The sequence below is a fragment of the Lygodium microphyllum genome, chromosome 26 (genome assembly GCF_053477565.2).
Source record: "Lygodium microphyllum isolate KBCC chromosome 26, Lygodium_microphyllum_v1.1.10, whole genome shotgun sequence".
Lineage (NCBI taxonomy): Eukaryota > Viridiplantae > Streptophyta > Polypodiopsida > Schizaeales > Lygodiaceae > Lygodium > Lygodium microphyllum.
In genome coordinates, this window is record NC_141160.1 from 129,179,367 (window position 1) to 129,200,925 (window position 21,559).

Below are 21,559 nucleotides of genomic sequence, written 5' to 3' on the forward strand. Positions count from 1 at the left end.
GTAAGCATGTTGCTTCACTCCGTGTTGCTCTCCTTCCTACTTCCATGAAATCTAACACATCTAAGAGGGGGTTGATGTTAACTGAAGAGGCAAGATGGAAAATAACTAAAAGCATAAGGCCAGGCTCTAAAATCAAGTCAAAGATAAAAGCACATATTTAAATGAAAGGCACCCTTCAAACTATTGTAAAAGAGCACCAAGCTCCCTCCTGTGCAAATTGTAAAAGGTACGTGGGCATAGGTAATAAAGAAGGAAAATAGAAGGCACATAGAAGGAAATGAAAAAAGGACCTTGCCACAATAGTTGGTCATGTAAAAAAGAAGATAAGGGGATGACCACCCAAAAGGGATTTAGGGTTTTGTATATAAATTTAAAAAGTGAATGAAGAACTCATTCTTTGGTGTGTGGCAAAGTGGACTCTTATTCTTCTTTCCTTCTCTTCTCTTGCTAGCTTGCTTGTGAGTGCTTGAGGGACGGAGTGTGAGGGTGAGGGATCTTGGAGGTGACGCCCTCCACCATCTCCTCTCATTTTCTTCTCTTATCTTCTCTTCTCTCATCTTGCGTGTGGCTATGAAGAATGGAGCTTGGAGGAAGAGGCTTGAGGATGCTTGAGCTTGCATCATGAATCGTGGATCTATTGGAGTGCTTAAGAGAGGAAGCAACTCAATCGGGCATCAAGGTAAGCTCACTACACTTGTAAAGAGGGATAGCACGTCGGCTATGTAAGAGTTATCCATTAGTGCTTACTTGAAACACTTGAAGGAATAAGTAGTCTGTGGGTCTTGACAGTTGAGCAAGAGCTCCCTTTACATTAATGTTCATAATGCTTCAAATTTTTGATAGTTCATACTATATATTGTGATCATGGGATGCCTCACTCCAAAAATATGCTCAATGATCTATAAGTTGTCAAATTTAGTGCAATGGATCTCACATAAGGAGATCAAGACATCCTCTATTGAATCCACAAGGTGAGTAGTGGTGGAGATGGTCTATCTCTTTGAGAAGTGCCTACCCATAAGCATGCTCATGATACAAACTCACCTCTTGGTATATTTCATAGATGAAGTAGAGATTGCAAGACCCATCTATACGCAATGGATGTTCTTCTTAGAGTGCTTCATGAAAACTCTAAAGGGCTTTGTGCAACAACGAGCTCAACAAGAAGGTAGCATGGCCAAAGGTTGGATAGTGTTGGGGGAGGTATTAATGTTTCTTTTAAGGGTAATGTAGTATATGCATTTTAAATAGTATTATTTTTTACAAAGTTATGTTGTTGTACTTTATCTAAATCCTTATATTGATTATGGCTAACATAATTTTTTATCTATGTAAGTTATCTTTGACGATACCCAAAGATTATGATGAGTCGAAAGATAACCGATGAGGAGTTACATGAGATGTTCACACGTATATCTCCGGATCAGATGGCCCTCTTTAGAGATATGGCGGACCAAGAGTTATCATAGACATCGTGAGGCCATTTTGTGAGATCTACTTCAGCACTCTCTGATGCTTCAATATCCAGGTGAGGTCAATGGTCTTGAATCGCCCCGAATGGGGGAAGTCGTTTCGAGTTTTGCCTAGTCGTCTGTAGGTGGCATCCCTATAGGTACTACTCCAAGAGATACTACCCCCGTAGATATGCCAAATGTATATGGGTATTCTAGTTATGCCCAACAGCGTGGTCATCACAGGTGGGAGAGGCCACACCTTAGACATATCCTAGTAGGGTACATATATATCATAGATGACAAGATAGGTGTTGTGATCATGAATGATAAGGGGAGGAGGGTATTGTCTTGCATGAGAGAGTTGTGCCAACAAGCATTTAGGCATAACTTTGTAAACCATTGAAAGAATGTATCTGAGGGGAGCAAGGACTACGTAGTGGCACCTTTGCATGAGGAGTTTCTGGTACCTATGATAGTAGAGAGGTTTTCCACTAGGTTTATGATGGAGTGTATACATACATACATGTCACATAGATGATCAGATACATGCAAGGCAATCAAGAGTAGCACCTCAAAGCCTAAGTGGTTGAATGTAGAAGATTGGTAGAGACTAAGGGAGGAGGCCACAAACTCTCCGAGATTATAGTGGCAGGTGAAGGCAGCAAGAGCACAATTCGAGGTAGGGGTTGTACATCATTTAGGGAGTGGCAGCCATAGGACTTATTTGGAGGACTTTGTAAGTTTTCTTTTGGTTCTTCTTGCTTTCTTATTTGGAATATCACTTGTACTAACAACCTTATTTCTAACAATACTATTCTATTTTCTCCATACATGACTCTTCCATATAGCATTTTTTAGATATATTTATCCTCATTTATATCGCACTCTACAATATTTACAAATAGATTTCCATGTTTGTTTTGGACTCTTCTCTCTATGGTTCCATGTAATTTTATGAGTTGTCAGTCTTATACTTATTTTATGAGTTATTAATCTTGTGGTTTTGAGTAGCTTTTGCACACGTCTTTATGATGATTGCATATTCAATAATAGCTTTGCAAAATATTATTCAGCATATATGGTGTTGTGGTTGCCTTACCACCAATTTTTTTTTCTCTCTAATTTGCATCACTAATTTATTGCATGCATCACTATCTTAGTTGGTATGTATATCACAAAGCGTCACCATTTGTGTTGCTATTTTCATCATTATTTGTGTCGCAAAAGTGATGCTAATAGTGATGCTATTCGTGATAAATTTATAGAGACCCCTAAACCGACGATTTTAGAGACGACGGGGGTAAATTTTTGGATGAATATTTGCATCGCTCTTAACATCAGTATGTGGCATGTATCTTGTAGTGCTCATCTCCATGATTTGTGATTTGTCTTGTCAACATAGGTCTTTTGAAGCTTGTCATGTGAGCCTTATTCCCATTAGACAGTTTGGCAAATGATACATTGTGGCTCTTGCCACAAGCAAAAACTAGTCGACCTATTGAAACCCTAAAGGAAGCCATAGCCACTTGCCCTAAATCTCATTTTTCACTTCATTCTCTTACTCCATTTGGTCCAACCAAGTCACTCCCACTCTGACTATTACACACTCAGTTTCTAGCAAGATTTACACATCAAATCAGCGAGGGGAGAAATATACAACAACATCAAGCTTCAAGCATAGTATCTTTTAATACTTATTTAAAGTGCTTCTTGGCACTTGTGTTTCTTGATACATCCAAGAAATAGATTCCATGATTTGTCAACCATCATCGAAAGAACCCATGGAGTAGTCTTCTTACTTATTATTAGCCTATGTATACATGCATACCCATATGCTATCTACACAATAATCTATTCATGTTTTTGGGTTCTCAAGTGTGAGAGAAAATTTCACGCTTTTTCTTGGGGTTCAACCCATCTCCCAAACCATCATTCATATTTTTCTTGTGCACAATCAGAAGGCTAACACTTCACCTAGGATGTAAATTTCATGTATGGTTTTTCTTTATAGGTGTAAAATTTTGTGAAGAATTGTGATCCATCACTTCTATTTCAATACCCAGATCTTCTACATTTGACAACCTTTGATTCATTTCCATGACCATTCAAGGTCTATCCAACATGAAGAATCACTTGCCAAGACTATCAATAGTAGCAATGCCATCTTCTATGCACATTGCCACCAATGATATTGTCGTCCTTGCCATTCCCCATAGTCTCAAACCATCATCATTTGTACCATTAGCCAAAATATCATCAACTTCATCAAGAGTTCTTTCTTAGCAATAAAAGTTACTTCTCCTATTAGGACCCTTATTTCTTTAGATCTATTTCATTGACCATCCTAGCATTCCAATCCTACCTTTAACATGAGTGCCATTTTATTGGAACTCATTTTGGAGAGGGTAATATTAATATGAAATCTGGAAGGATAAACTCAAACACAATCACTAAATGTCAATGCAAAGTCAATACATAAGTATCAAGCTTATTTTTTGGTAGATTATTATTTTTGGATCTTTAGTGTATTTGCATCATACACAATATTTTGGTTGTATTATTTTGTGAGCATCAAGCTTGCTACACCTGCACATTGGAATATCACCTACATTTGTATTTGGCACACCTACAACTATTGTATAGATTGCATACATAAATATGTAGTTTTTACAATAGCATAGAGTAGGTCTAATTATATTAAGGTACAAGAATGCACTAAGAAAGGACTATCCTAGAGCACAAATTTGGGCAAAACATGCAAAAGAGGTGTATATCCTAAATTCATAGTTATAGAAACCCTAAAACACAAAAGCGTTGAAAAGTGTGAAACACGAATGGAGTGCTACCTTAGAGAAGGAGGGGTTAACGAGGAGTGAGAAGTATATTTGAGTCAAATATTGACAAAAGATAAAACTCCATTCTTTTCTTTTCTTTTCTTGTTCTTTTTCTTCTGCACCCCCCCCCAAATGGTAAGAGGATTGAGTTTTGAGTTGTATGTGATGTTATCAAATTATTAGATAGTAAGGGAGTAGGCGTAGAGAAGCTCTTCTCTATCATCTTTATTCTCTTCTTTTTGTTCATCTTCTTCTCTCGTTATAGGCATAGTTAGTAGTGGATATAGAGTATCGACAACATTGGATTGTGATTCTTAATCATCCACATACAAGGCAATTACAACAATATCCCTATCACTCTTATGCCCATAAAATGAGTGACTTGCATTTCCACCATGAAAAGTAATAGAGACAAGATACTATGCTATCTTGTTATGCCATGCTCTTGGTATGCTTGTCTCAACCCATACAAGGCTTTACATAGCCAACATACACAATCAAGTTGAAACATGCTCTCATAACCCAATGGCTACTCCATATACACTTCTTCTTGCAGCTCACCATGCAAGAATGCATTCTTTAAATCCATTTGATGCAAGACCCAACCTTTTGTTAGATCCATTGCAATGATAACTCTCACAATTACCATCTTTTCCATTAGAGAAAATATCTCCTCATAATCAATCCCACAAGTCTTTCTATATGCTTTGGCAACTAGTCTTGCTTTATACCTATGCCTACTCTCATCTACATAATGTTTTACTTTGTAAATCCACTACCATCCTATAGCTTTCTTTTCCTCAAGAAATGGTACCAAATCCCAACATATATCCAATGTAGTCATTTCTTCATCTGTGACTTTCTCCCAATGCATATAACCGATAGCTTTCTCAAGAAAAATAGTCTTAATTAATTTTTTAATATTTATTCTATATGCATAGTGGCAAGGAACATGACTTTCATATGTAAACCTTTGCATTCCCTAGATATCCCCTGCATACTTGCCGAGCACTCTATAATCCCTTTATATCATCCCTAGCTTTCCTTGCACTAAGCATACAATCAATTCAAATCCCAAACTCCTCATCCATATCCTAATCTGAGTCATCAAACTCACTATATACATATGAATAGCTTGTAAAAAGCATCTCGCATCTCGACTGCCCAATCATATTGTGTGAAACATTGATGGAAAGCTAATATATAACTTTTCAACAACTCTCGCTCCATTTTTTGAATACCTTAGCCTACTCATGTATGACATTTTCCTGAGATAACTTTGGAGCCTCAACATTATCTCCTTCAATCTAGTTCCAATAACCTTTATCTATATGAAATTGGTCAATTTGAACTTCCAAGCATGGAATTTATGCTTATCAAACTTTTCATCATTGATAATATGATTAAATATCTAAGACATTGTGCAATAAAGCCCAAAAGTTTGATGTTATCAATAACTTGGTAATCTAGATAAATTGTCACCTATACTAGTCTCAATATATAAGCATACCATGAGCAACACTTGTAATCTACAAATATTGTCTACCACACCCAACATATGCAACCTCTTTACAAAATGGCAAGGTTTTTGAAGTTTTCAAACGTCACAAGCTCAAACAAAAGATTTATTATACTCTCTCAAGTACTCTAAGCTTGCAAACATAGCTCATTGATCAACGATCATATGAGAGATATCTCCATATGTGTGCTCCATAGAAAGGCTTCCTTATAGACTATTGTTCTTGCATCCTCACCTAGATATTTCTTTGATACCATGAAAAGATAGAGGGAGAGAGGGAGATTGAGCTCTTGCAAGACACTTGCAACATAGATGATTCACACAAGTTAGGAAGCTAAAAACCCTTATCTTTGTTGTTCTTCTTCTTCTCCACTATAACACTTTGCCAAAAATAAAGAGAGAGTTCAACATGCATAATATAAAAGTGGTCTATAATGTGAACATGCTAACTAGATAGATATCCCATAACTTCAGTACATGGACTACAAATGTCCATCTATAAAGTATCACTAAAACAATATGCCAATGCAACTACCAACCATGCTAGTGATATGGATGCAAAAAATGTACATCTACATATGTGCATGTTAGCTTGTATTGAGCTTGATATCTCAACAAGCATGTACATTGTAGTACAAGAATGCTAAGAAGGTAATAAGCCCTATGCTGAAGATCTTGCTGAATTAAAATGGCTAATAGAAACTAGGCTTCATTCATGTGCTTATTCTAGAGAAATTCCTATTTGCATGATTCAATAAATAGAGCTAGAAATCCTTGAAGGGAAAGGGATTGATCACTTTAACGAGAGATACAAGAGTTACTATCTTCTGATTAATCCAAAATATATGAAGAATCTCTTGGATCTGCCAAAAATTTAGCTAACCATAATCGATAGTAGTAAGACCCTCAAAATAAGACCATAGGAACCCAATCAAGCCATAGAACTTCAAAGTGAGGGTAGTTATAAGAAACAATCTAGATGATAGGGAAAATTTGGTTGTACTACTAGCCTACCTCAAGATTAAACTCATAGTTGCTAAGGAAGTCTTGGATGATACCTTCATTGATGAAGGCCAGGGGTCACCTCAAAAAATGTAAGAGTACCTCATGTGATCTCAATAGAAGGGTTATTTTATTTAGTAAAACTTATAGGATTATATTTACAAAAGGGGATTTTTAATTACAATTTGATGGAAATCTGTAAGTTTCTATAAGGAAAAGGTGTCATTGTATTACCTTTCAATATGTAAGAAAACATTATTTTCAAATGTCCTTTGAATGCACATGATATACATGGTCATGTAGTGACCACAGACCCCCCCCCCCCCCCCACCCCCTTCAAGATGAAGACTTAGACATCAACACTTTGCCCTATCACTTTGAGGATTAGATAGGCCATGTACCATTAGTTCCAAGTGATGCCAAACTTTATCCATATGGAAGCTAACTATACTCATTATTAGGAAAATGTAGATTTATGTTAACTATGGAAACTAAAATGTCGATTTATGTTAACTCATTATTAGGAAAATGTAGATTTATGGTAACTATGGAAACTAAAAGTATCCTAAAATTCTTCTAGGTTTCTTCCAAATGAAGAAGATATAAGATGAAAAAATCCATTGGGCTAATCCTTTAAGTTTTGGCTCACTACCATATCAATTATGTGGAACAATATATCCACTTGATGCTTCCCCAAGCCAAGGTGACCTCCACCTTTAGCACTAGGAAATTTATTGCAAATTCCCACAACTAGACAAATTAATCACAACACCCATGCCTAGCAAACAAATGGATGTCCCACTATAATAACTACCATTAGTCAAAGATAAGAGACTACCTCTAGTCAACAACCAAAATATTGATGATAACTAAGAAATATGTGCAAATAAAGGCACCAAAATGTGCTCACATGGAAACAAATTTTGGTAAAATGACTAATTGCAAATGTACCTCTTGTCAAAAAAAATTCAAATATGAAGCAATGTAAAATGTGTAGTCCAAAAGGCTCACATTAAAAAATGTTGAAAGGAAAAGGGAAGGTCAAACACCTTTTGTCTCATTCCAAAAATTGAAGGGTCTTTTAGACCTTATCCAAAATGTATGCAATCCAATTTTATAATATCAAGAAAGGAAAATGAGGAGTCTTGTCGGGTGATTTGAGGAGGTGGGAGGTTGAGGTGGTTACAACCTCTCTCTTCCTTTATCTTCTCCTCTCACGCTTCATTTCTCCCTCTCCCTCATTTGGCACAACACTTGCCTTCTTGTTCTTGTCTCTTTCTCTTATGCTTCATGCTCATTTTTAATGGAGAGTGAGGAAGAGGAAGAGGGTGAGGATGGAAGAATTTCTTAATTTCTTGTGTACTATTCACTTGTGTGTTTAGAGAGCATGATTCTTGGTGAGGAGAGTTTTCTTGCAGGTTTTTGTGGCCAACAAGTATGCTTGCACCCTCTACCTAGCCGGTTCATGATTTATTTTGTGCTGTGGCAGGGTGCTCTTTAATTGACTAGCCAAATGACAATTTGGTCCAAAGAAGCATAAAGAACCTATGTAAATCTCACCTAGGTCATATGTATAACATAGCAAACTTACAAGACATATGTATAACTTACAAACCACTCATAACTTGACTTGCCCCTTAGAAATGGAGAAAAAAACCAAAGATCCTTCCCAGAGAAGAATTCCATGTTGCAAGCTGACTGGGAGGCCCATCCCTATTGATTGACATTGTTATTATCTTTGCAAGGTACTTTATTAACCCTTCAACTTGGATTCCCTCGTCAAGCTTTAGTATAATCCTAACTTTTATTTTACGATTGCTAGCTTCCCCAAGAAGCTATGACTCCAACCTATCCATGAATAAGCACACTTTCCCCTTGTACATATGTAGTAAAACCTCAATTATATCTAATACACACACATAAAGATCCCGAAATTGCCAAATTCTTATTAGGAATCTATCCACTATTGAGTTGGGGGGGCGGGAGGGGGGCATAGTCAAAAGGATAGAATGAGAATCATTAAAAGTTTAAAATAACTAATCAAATGATCTAGAAATTTGAAGAAAAATAGCATTTCAAATTTAAGACATTGCATGTCCAGAAGCATGTAAACTTAAGCTAACCAAATCTAACCTTGTTAAGTGTTTTGACTGCTAGTTGTCATTCACTTTTTATTCAAATATTACTAAGTAAATATTCACCTTATTTTTTCTTTTTGTGGTGTGAAAAACTAAGTAGTCATCCACTAATAACACAATGGTCATTAGGAAAACTAACTAGGATAATATCATTTGCACTATGTAGCAATATTACACTTTAAGTGCAGCAATCCACACTTTACAGCATAGGAGATCTAAGGTACAACTTAATAGGTAGTCTAGATAAGGCAATAGGAAGAGTCCCAAAAGAAGTGGATCAATAAATGTGGACTTAAGCCATACCATGGCTTTCAAGGGGTAGCCAAGAGGTCACACAACTTTCATTAAAAAATACAAGCCAAAAATATCTATAGTGTGTATCACAAACAAAGAGAAATAAGGACTTGCAAATGTTAGTCTCACCCCTAAACTAGTGGAGTGAGCCTTAGGCCTAAAGCAGAAAACTAAGAAGTAAGAAAGAAGTAGCCATGATGACTAGTTGCCAAAATCCCAAGGATCTAAATAACAATGGATTGCTCTTCACTACCATTGTAGAGATGACGATGTGAGGCTCACAAATCAAATATTTCATAGAAATTTTACTTACATAGACCCCAAGGCCTCTACTAGAAAGAACCTGGAATCCTTGATGGAAGATCTAATGAGTTGTAACTAAATGAAATTTGAATGTCTTATCAGTTGAGTCAATAATTGTGTTTTTCATTAAAGTCCAAATCATCCTCAAGGTGGCCCTCAAGAAAGCTATTGAGCATAGATATAAATGCATGAATAATAGTGTATACTTTTGCCCTTACTAAACTAGCCTAGTTGGTGCAAACATTAATTCTATTTTCTCAACTACAATTGAGCCCCATCAAACTAGAAGAGGCAATGTGAAGGACCAATTTGATAAAGGAAACCAGGAAAAGAATAAGAGAAAAGATCAAATTAGACCATGTGTAATGAAGGAGATGAAGAGGGTGATAAGAGGAAGAGGGATGAAGAAGCCAATAAAAACACTTAGGAAACAGATGAAGAGGAAAAGAGCCATAAGCTCAAATCAGGACTTCTTGTACTAGAAATGAATAGGGTGATAAGAGAAACTAGGATGAAGAAGAAAATGAGCCACAAGAAGAAGATATCTTGAAAGTACAAAGAAGACCTCAAATGGGCTATTAGAGAGTCCCTCAAACAACTACAAAAAGAACAAGAGGGGCACAAGAGGGACAAAAATAGCCTATTTCAAGACATGTGAGAGTCCTTCTTGGAGAACATGCAAAGGAGGGGGAGGAAGCATGAGAATTGGAATAGATAAGAATAAAGTTTTCTTTTTAAAAATTGGTATATTGCTTGATCTTCAATGGTTGGAAATATAAGCTACCTAATGACTATTTCAAAGTAAAGATGGGCTATATGGAACTTGAAGAATGATCCAACATATGTAGCTCCAACTTCCCTTTCAGTACTTACGACTAGACAAGTTGTGGAGTTAATTGGGCTAGTCCTACATTTCCTACTTGATTAAATCCTCACAAAAGAAAAGTTGCATGTCATGAGTAGATTAGGCCAAGAAAATATGGCACTCAATGTTACACAATAGTTATCCCTATTAGTTAACTTACCACAACTTCTTGACACACATATTTTGCATTTATATATAATCCTAACTTTTATTAATGGATTGTTCCATGGCCAAGTAATGTTTTACCATAACCCGTTAACTTGTATATAACCATTAGAATCATTGCAATTGTTGTATATGAATAAAGTTTCAAATAGAAAAATCATTGTACACTATAATAGCAAACTATAGTAATACTCAAAAGCATTACAACATTTTTGTGCAAGTGAGGGGGGTAACCAACAAGGTGATACTAATGAGTTTAGAACTAGTAAGTGGTAAATGCTCATATTTTTAGCCTTTCAAACTTAACAACATATGCTCTAAAGTTTTATCAAGTAAACGTAGGACAAAACGAGTGTCAATCCATACACTTGAGCCTAAAGAATATATCAATGAAGGATCAAAGTGAAAAATATTGAGAATAGATCAAGATTTTGGAAATACTAAAGGCACAAAGATGTGTAGGAGAATTAATTAACTTCAAGGGTACATAAGAAGACCATTGACCATCAAGGACCTAAATTTGTCAAGCAAAATCTATCTTGACCTCTACCTTCAAGTCCTCTACTTTCTTGAAAGGATGTACAATGGCCGCTCTATAAATCACAATCTTCATAATTAATTATGCTTCATTACCACCAACAAATACTCTAGCATTGAGCCTTGCACTTTGATAATCTAGACACAACATTCATCCAATGTTTAACCAGTATAAAAGATAAAATCTCTATGATGATTTGAAGTTATAATACTTATTAATTTCACTAATTTTTGTAAGGATGAAAGCCTCATTGTATGGCACTTGTGTATAAAATTCCAAAAAAAGGAAAAGAAAGGAAAAGTAAAATATATATGCACCCATAAACACTACGTCACAAAAAGGTCCTTAAGTTAGGTCTCGGGGGATTCACTATATATATTTCTATATATAACGTGCGTTCATGTCCGATTTATAAATATATTTATCTGTGAATTTTTCTTGAATATAACACAACCCTTCTCTATTTTATCTGTAAGTAACCCCTTGATATGACACCCTTTTGTATGTTAAAAATGTATAAAAATGGTGTTTTAAAAACCCCTTATTTTGAACTCACGTTATATATACATATATTCATGAGTGACCCCCCCCCCCCCCCCCCCCCCCCGAGATGCATGCATACAAGAGGATTGAGCTACTAAACATGCAATCTTGAATCTCTCCAACAAAGGATTAAGCTCACCAAGTGGCTAAATTTGAGAGATTAAGATCAGATTGGCATACCTCTTTAATGCTTAGGGAGACCATTGAAGCATAACTCATCATGACACCCGATTGCTCCATCGATCAAGTCTAGTTGGTTGAGGTATCCATGGAAGAAGACTTCAGTCCCGAGGGGTTCACTATATATATATTCTCTATATAATGTGCGTTCAAGGCCTATTTATAAATATCCTAATCTGTGAATTTTTCTTGAATAAAACACAACCCTTTTCTATTCAATCTGTAAGTAGCCCCTTTATATGACACCCTTCTGTATGTAAAAAATGTATAAAAATGGTGTTTTAAAAACCCCTTATTTTGAACTCACGTTATATATACATATATTCATGAGTGACCCCCCCGAGAGTTAGGTATGCCCAATGTCCTTGATCTTTGTTGGCTCTATCTCTAACCCCTTAGCCCTTTTCTCAATTTTCTCACATTTGATCAAGGCACTCAAGGCTAGGATATACCTAGGGAGCTTAGCCTAGACATGTTTCACTGAGTCATTTGCACTTCTTTCTCTCTACTTCTCAGTCACATTAACGCCATCATAGTAACAACAAAAGTACTTCAATGTCATCACTTCTTTCTCTCAACTTCTCAATCACTTCAATGCCATCATAGTAAAAACAAAAGCAAAGGGAAAAGGCACTTGACAAAGAAACAATTTCTCTAATCATCACAAAAAATTGTGACCCCTAGAGACCCTATTCTTCAAAACAACTTAGCTTAGTTATAACCTACCAATGGTATCTCCCCATAATATTCTCCAAGCACACTTTTCCTCAATACCAACAATTCTTTTCACCATTGACTATTGAGATCTCTTGCTTCATCGATGACTAGATAACTATGAGGAACTAGTAGAGCTTACCTCAATTTAAGTAATACCTAAGTATATACATGGCACTCATATAATAGCTGCATAACAACCTTAAAAACAATTTGGATTCTAAAGTATGGAACAAAACTTAGAAGTTTCTTGGAGTTTGACTCATCTCTCAAACCAACAAAATGTGTCATGTGTACAAAAACAAAAGTTTGATACTTAGGCAAAGAATGCACGATAGGTTTTCCATTGTAGGAATAAAAGATTGTGAATATCTTTGTGCCATCACCTCTTTTTTTATATTGACTCTTCTTGTTTCCACAACCTTCAATTTAACACTTTAGTTCTTCAATGATGATCCACCATACGGAACTTCTAGTTAATGGTACCATAAGAAGTGTGATTTTACCAATCCTTCTTTTTGAATGAAATCTCCTAAAGCGGCTAAACAAACCCTTTCTTTTTGCATGTCACCTTACTCTAGAAGTTTTCTACAGCTTTTTAGGATATTTACAAAAAATAATATCCAAAATATCAAAAATAAGCTAAACTTGTCCAAAAATCTAGTATTTTTGAACCATCCATACTGTAGACACTAGCACTTATGACTATGATGACATTGACTCTCTAGATCAATAAGAAAGTCGGATGATGATGCACTCCAAAGTTTTTCACACTGTGTCCATGTAGTGGCACAATAATGTGATGCACACATATATTCATGAGTAACTTACATGAGATGAGTACTCTCATTATGTGTAGGAATATAAGGCCATGATGGATCTAAAGGATTAAGCTTTGTTCTTCTATACGTAGAGAAGGTATGGGTAATTTGAAACCTATATAGTTTGTTTAGGACAATATATTGTGGTGGATTAAGAAACTAAGATTATCAAAAGGATTGAGCGTTCCACACTTTGAAAATATACTTGTTCTAAAATACACATGGCTAGGTAGGGAGGCCAAGCTATCAAAATGAAGTTGTCGTGATGGACATGAATTAGGAAGTAGATTAGAGTATGATTTCTTTTCTTTCCATTCTCTTTCAAAAAAATTAAAAAATAATACAATTCTCATTTTCATTATTTTGGAAGCTTGGGTTCGTGCTTACATTTAATGTATTGCTTGCTTGTATGGATTGGTGCACCTTAAGCCATATTTTTGTTATAGATCATACAGTGGAAGCATACAAAACATTGAATATTCTTAAAATTTTTATTGAGATTTTCTTATGCTTCTTGAACTCAATACTAGCAAGAAAATTATTTTAAATCATGTCTCCATGTGTTAGATTATGCTTTCTATTTTTTTAGTGTATTAGACAGAGAGAAGGAGAAGAAGAAGGAGTTGGAGAGACACCACTAAGATCACCTCCTCAACAAGAGCAGCAGACGTAAACAAGTGAAGAGACGGAGATTGATGATATGAAGGGGAAGGAGAGCTGTAGACTAGCCAATACAGGTGCACGAAGCAAAGGAGGAAAGCTTCATAGGGAATGATAGAAGAAGAAAGGAGGAAAAAAGAAAAAGTAGATTTGCAGAGGGTTCGCAAGGAGTCTAAAAAGGCTGAAGAAGAAAGGAAGAAGAAAGAAGAAGAAGAGGCGGAAAGGTTGAGGGAAGAATTGAGAAGGTCTAAGGAGGGGAGAAAAAGGAAGGTAGTCGAAGAAGAGATAGAGATGAAAAGAAAGGTGGATGAGGATATGGCTTTAGCTACGCGCCTATCAATAGAGCAACAGAGCAAGAGAGATGAGCTAGATACCATGAGCCCGCGAAGAGAGGAAGGGCCAAGCTCCCATGTGCCCTCCATGTGCTGGAAATCATGCTCCCTCCTCCAAAAGAATGCAAGGGCAAGGAACAAAATGTACCCATTCCTACCCTCCTAGTGTCAACCATGCCCACAGTCACAACCACCCAGGGCTCCATGCCAAAAGTAGACTCCAACAATGTCTTAGCCTGTGGGTGCAATACCTTGTAGATAAGGAGATGACCCAAGGGACCAGAAGGTGTGGAAATGTGCAGATCTAGAGCATGGTAGATGCTATGGCAAGTGGAAGATGAAGCCCAAACTCATGATGACATAGACAAGTAGAGAGAAACTGTTACACAAGTGAAATAGGTTCCAAGATGGGAGCTTGGACTCATAAACACAATCTTGTGTAGGACTGACAAAGACAAGATATTTAACTAAAAGTGTAGAGCATCATGACATTGTATTCATTCCATATGAAAAGTGATAGTCAAGTTTAATGCTTTATAGTTGTTGGATGGTAGTATTTTTCCCTTTCTATGCATATGGGATTTAGTTTGCTTGTACATCCTAAGCCCAAAACTGCCTCATACAAAGAGCCTACAATAGTTGTGATTGCAAATATCTCAACATCCCTCCTCAATCACAACTAGAAAGTATAAAGTATGTAGAGGCTTTAGTGAGAGCAACACCTACAAAGTGTGGGCACACCATAAACATGGCAAAACACTAGGGGCTATCGCAAAAAAGGCTATATGCGGGTACCACAAACATGATGGTCATCCAGAGGCTATAACAGGGGCCTCACAAAGTGTACAAAGGCTGTAGTACAAGGCTACATGAGGAGTTTACACACTTATAATAAAGACATTTGGGCTAGGCATTAAAAGCTGAAAAAAGTCTAGTAAAAAACCGGCAGGCCTTTGCGGTTTTTAGCATTTCTTTTGACATAGATCTTCTGTTCATTGTAGGTCTTCTTGTCGGTGTAGTCCAGCTTGCTCTTTTTGATCTTGTACTTGTTCTTCACTTTGCTTGCAACTTCAGTGTCTTCATGATTTTTATGCTTCTTCTTCTTATTCTTTTTCTCTTTGATCTTCTTCTTCTTCTTCTGCTCCGCTTTGACTTTGCTTGCATTAGTGGCATTGGTCTTCATGTTCATGTCCCCCTCAACCAAAGGAATCATCATTTTTGAAGTAGCAGAGTTGTACTCTTCCATTTCTAGTCCATAGCTTGCCTACACTCTTGTTGTCTCAAAATACTCCCCCATCTTATCTAATCACCAAGAAGAAAATATGTCACTCCTTGAGGATTCAATTTTCTTGTTGTACATGTTATTACAATGAACAATTGAGCCATCTTGTGTTGTTGACCTTCTACTTGCCTTTTTGAAGCAGTGTACTTGTTGTTAACACCTACAAGTGGTTGATTGGCACTTGTCAACTTGGTATTGACTCGGCTTATATTTTCCTTCTTGCACTAATCTCTTGACATGGTTGGCTTTGACATAGTCTAGCGTGCAATGCTATCCGTTACTTTGCTTATACAATAGTGTGTGAATATTGCCATGTGTAGCATTTGATATTCTTTGCCTAGCATTTTGACATTTCAAGATATTGTTGTGTGTTGTGTAGATGTGTTGTTGAGTCACATGCTATCCTCCATGTACCTTGGTGTGTTTTATCTTAAGTGTTTAAACCTTCCATGTCAAGTTTTGTTGCAATGTTGAGTCAATTTGTATTGACTTGGTGAGACCATCATATTATTTGGCCTATAGCAACTCGAGTCGTGTTGTCAATTTCATGATTTGACATGGTGGCTTGCTAAGTTGATATGATTCCATGCATAGCATTGGGCAAGGAGGGCCAACTGTTGAGGATTTTGAGACATATTATCAATTTATGCTATGGAATATATATGCACAAATTGTATTCCAAACATTCTGGATACTCACATGGCATTGCCTAATCTGGGCACCTGTAAATCACAAAGGTTTTGGTAGTAGCGGTTCTCTCATTTCTCCAGAACATGCTAATAAATTACAACTGGAGATGGAGCTTGTTAAGAATTTTCTAGTGAAATTAGCCAACAAGCAAGAAGTTCTATGTAAGTACCCACAAAACTGAATTGACAAAGATCAAGCTAAGAACTAACCCAACCAATCTTAGATCCAAAACTATGAAACTGGGAGCTTATTATTACTTATTAGGAATGGATTGGCTCATACACAACAATTCCAATATTTAGTGGCAAAGGATTAGTAACCTTCCAAAATATCCAAGGTGAAGGAAAAAACCCAAGATCCAACTTGCCAAAGGATCCTCCATAGCTAAAACCTTAAGGAAGGAACTCCAAGTGTATCTAATAAAACTTAACAAGATAGACCAAACGAGTAAAGGAGAAGAAGAACCCTCCCACATGAAAGTGTATACAAATATATTTCCAGTGGAATTGATAGTTTTGCCACCAAAAAGGGAAGTGAATCCTAAGCATAGGACTTGTCACAAAGAGGCTATATAGAATGTCTATCCTTGAAGCTATTGAATTTAAGGAACATCTTAAGTAGTTCCTAAACCAAGGATACATTTATTCCAACAGCTATTCTTGGTGTACACCAATTCTATTTTAGGAGAAAAAGGGTAGCTCTTGTAGATTGTGTATTGACTACAAAGGATTAAATCAAGTCACAATCAAGAATAAATTGGATGACAAACTCCTATATTGATTGTAAAGATCAAGGATCTTTTCCAAGATAGATCTTAGATCCAGATATTATCAAATGAAGATCAAGGAGAATAAGATATCTGAGAGATATCTCTAAGATAACATTGAACACTAGGTACGTGTATTAGAAGTTCATCATTATGTCAATTAGTCTAGAAAATGCACTAACTACTTTTAACAACCTAGTGCAAGACATCTTTCAACCATAGATGAATTTATTATAGTCTTCTTTGACACCATTGTGACTTACTCAAAGGAAGAAGAAGAGTGTCCAGTCCACTTGTGAATTGGTCTAAGAATGCTAAGAGAGAATAAGCTCTATGCAAAGAAAATCAAGTGGACATTCTTCTTTTAAATGAAATAAAAAGGTAATAACAATAAGAATAGAAGACAAAATATCTTCAATACAAAGACAAGAAAACTGAATACCTTGGGCTCATTGTCTCTCAAGAGGGGATCACTATTGATCTAGCCAAGGGTAAGGACATCCAAGATTGGCATCGCCAAAAAGGGGGTCAAAGAAGGTAAAGGATTTCTTAGTCTAACACTCAAGTATTGGATCTATATTAAGGATTATACCTTAATTGTAACACCTCTCACTCAATTGCTCAAGAATCAAACCCAAATTTTTTGGATAATAATGGAGAAAATGAGCTTTGATAAACTTAAGGAGTGCTTGACTATATCACCTATTCTAATGCTATTAGATCTCTCCAAGAAATACTTTGCATAGGGATTTACTAATTACCCTTAATCATATCGAATCAAAATAAAAGACCCAAGAGTAAATGAAAAAATAAGAATTAAAATCATTTCAATGAAAAAGTAGGTGAATAAGAAGAGAACTTAAAACCTCTCATTGTAAGAGCATTCAATGATAACTTTGAACATGAGAGAGTAATCATTTCAAATTTATCAATTTCTTTGTAAAATACTTTGAAATTTCAATAAAACCCCAAAAAAGGGCACCATAATGTTAATATATACCTTACAAGCAACTATCTATTTCCATTTAACCCTTTAGAATCTACCCTTTGTTATTGTTAATGACTTTCACCCATTTGGAGGCATGTTATGCTCATGTCCTGCATTTTCGATCAGCATTTTTGGTAGAATTGGAAATCCTTCAAAATTGCAGACTTTCAAATAATAATTGAACCATTGTAAACTTGTAGGTTATTTTCACAATTACATCAAAAGCCCTCTAACTAATAAATGCAACCTAAGTTTAAAAAATGAAAAGGCCCATTTTGTTGAGCTTATGTGTTGCACTTACAACTTTTGAGGCGAATCCCCCACATCTTGTTTTGAGATGCCTCTTATGTCTTTTCCATATTTTCAAGCTCCTCCATGCTCCAAATTCCAACTTTGAGTTAAGATAAGATTTGTTTCATTGTCTTTTCATTTCATCATCCGAAGAATACATCTGCACATAATAGATAGGAAACAAGAGTATCCTTTAACCTAGATCAAGTTTCAAGAACACAAAATAGTAATATCATGACACATATACATCCTCGTAAATCAAGTAACACATGTAGACTACACAACAATGGTATGATGAGTCTTCACTCTTTGGCACTTTTGAGTATTTTAGCAAGAGTATCTTGCAGTCTTAGATTTGACTTTCAAGAATGCATGGTAGTAGTATGACATACATACATCCCAAAAATCAAGTAAGAAATGCAGACTACAAGATGATAGTATGATGATTGCACTTTTTGAGATATTTGGGTATTAGAGATCAGTTACTTCCTCATTTTTTGTGATACAAGAAGAGACAACAACTTTCTATCTAAGAAAATATAGCACAATGAATATAAGCCTTTAGCAATCTTGGGAATCTATTTTACAACCATTCTAAATTCCAAGCTCATCATGTTTCTCTTATTTGAAGTTACTTAAGTGGTGAAATTTACCAAATCTTTTGTATAATAGTCCGTGACTATTTGAAATGATTCATTGGTTTTTCTCTTTTTCAAAAGCTACATAATGCAATATTTTTCCCATCGTAATATAGACGTTGCTATATAATTGACTTCCTATTATTCTACCATGGTGGAGACCTTGTGATTTATTGGTTACTATCTAAGTTTATAAGTGCAAGTACACATGAAGCATGAGTGAGAAATGGATTTGGTGGTGTATGTACTACAAGATGTGAGGAGTCTCCATATATCATCTCAACAAAAAAATGTTTTTGCCAAATTCTATGTGCTATACATGATGCTCTAGATGAAAAAAATGTTACCATGTTTAACTCCTTGGTGATTACTCAACAATGTGTTTGGCAAATAGTTGGACAAAAGTTTTGCTAATGAAAGTAAAAGTTGAACTCAAAAGATGACCTCACCAGTGGCATTGAATATGGAAGCCACAACACCCCCCCCCCCCCCCCCCGCCCGAAAAACAAATACAAATACAATCTACAACCCAACGCCATTTTTCTTTGGTGGTTGACCTTTAAACATCAATAAATATTTTGAGGTGTTCATGGGGGTTCTATCCTATCATCTTAATCTTACAGTCTAGCAAATTCACTTCTCTTACATGAAATGCACTCTTTTCTCCAATTGATTTTTGTGGATATTAGCACTTCCAAAATGAATAGGATGATCTAGCATGCAAATGATATTTTTAGGTGAGGCAAATTCTTCAAATGCAAACTTTTTGAAAAGCACTAGATGTTAATAGCCCTTGCATTCATTAGATGGCCTAGGCCTTATAGTATATCTCAACATGAAATATGTTTCTTGGTAGCTTGTCCTAAGTACAAATTAGCTATATAGTAATACATGTAGGCAAAAATAGAGGTAAATACCAAAATACAATACTATGTTTTAGCTTCAATCTAAATATTAAGGATTCCAAGCATTTACATTTCAATTCATAGAGGTGCCTTTTTTTATTTGTGCATGTTATGCACATTGATTGTTACAAAACATCTCCTCAATGCTTACACTTATAGATTTTTTATATTCACTAGTGAGGAACAATTTCACTTGACATTAACTACAAGGACACCTTGAATTACGTAGTGGGTATTGTAAAATGCCTTGTATCATTCAGAGGAATAACAAAACTACTAGTATTCAGATATGAAAGATATGGAGCTTATTAGGGTTGCAATTGTAATGTTGACTAGATGAAAGGGGGGCTTGTAATCAAGCCACATGCAGAGATGTAAGTACTATGGTAAAATCAAGCTCTGCAATCAGACAGAAGAGATAAAAATACAGAAGTTGCATCTGGGAGCAAGCTGATCAAGGGAAGGAAGGGCAGGCCAATAAGGGTTATTCTTGGAGCTAATTTGCAACGGACCTGAAGTGTGAGGTGATCCTGCATACAGTCTGCATAAGCGCAGGGGCAGGGTAGATATGTCTGCAATACAAAAGAGCAGAGCCGTTAGACATAATACATAGATCACAGAGAAAGAGAGAGAGAGAGAGAGAGAGAGAGATACCTGTATATAATAGACTGCGTGCTAGGCCCGGAAGGTGCCTGTTGGGTGTTGTCTAGTCAATAGATTCCTTGCAGGCTTGCTGCACCGAGAACAGAATCGCGATAATCACTAATTATTGATTTCTCATGGAAGCTCGTTCGAGACACAAGCTGCTGGTTAATCACAATCAGACAGATGCACAGTCTTGACAGAGGTAAAGAAAGTGTCGCGCGTCTTTTCGGGATCGGAGAAGAAGAGCATAAATCAATGGCAACTTGCAGGACTCAAGCACAGCTCGCAAACTGAAGCTCTCTCTCTCTCTCTCTCTCTCTCTCTCTCTCAGAGAGTGTCAGTCTCTTCCAGCAGGTTGTCGCGACGTCTCGCATCGGCGATTCGGCTGGCTTGGGTAGATCGATATAGGTGTAACACATGTCGACGGCCATGATCGCAACCCTTTACGTCTGTCAAGACCTTGCAGCTGTGTGTGTGCGTGTGTCTGTGTTAGACGGGCCCCCCCTCTCTATCAGCACGCAGCAGCTGTCGATGCGCCATCTTCATGAATCGTCTCTCACAGAGAGAAACGGAGAGACAGAGAGACAGAGAGAGTATATGTGTGTGGTGTGTCGTCCATGATGAAGCCACACACCACACAACCCAGATCTATATAGTATATATACTTTTTTGCGTGCTTCATCATCACTAGTATGATGATGGTGGTAGTTAATGAGAGCAGTAGCAGGAGTACTTAGTACTTGTGTATGAGAGTCTCTGCGGCTACCTGCTCGCCCTGCCCCTGCCTAGTAGGCTCTGCCCTACCTGGCGCTGCCTGCATGCGACTCTTCTCACACCACGAAAAGAATCTCTTGCCAAAATTCTCATTTAATAAGACCTCGGCAAAAATCCCGCCTTTTGTTCTCCACGAGGCCTGAATGAGGGCCTCTAAGAGTCTAAGGCTCATTCCATAATCCACTCACCCCGCCCAACAACATGTAGTTTTTCAAAGG

The 21,559-nt window shown here is 36.6% G+C and overlaps 1 long non-coding RNA gene across 2 annotated transcripts; it reads right to left on the reverse strand.

The window, feature by feature from the left end:
* Positions 1 to 14,884: 14,884 nt before the first annotated feature.
* LOC148013794 (uncharacterized) lies at positions 14,885 to 21,413 on the reverse strand. 2 transcript variants are annotated; one of them, XR_015688931.1, is made up of 4 exons: positions 20,577 to 21,413; positions 20,435 to 20,494; positions 18,390 to 18,539; positions 14,885 to 15,664 (listed from the first exon to the last, which is right to left on the reverse strand). It is a non-coding gene; the product is annotated as an uncharacterized LOC148013794 (long non-coding RNA). The 2 variants fall into 2 exon arrangements; XR_015688930.1 differs by lacking the exon at positions 14,885 to 15,664 and having other exon boundaries at positions 18,138 to 18,539.
* Between the last annotated feature and the right edge of the window lie 146 nt (positions 21,414 to 21,559).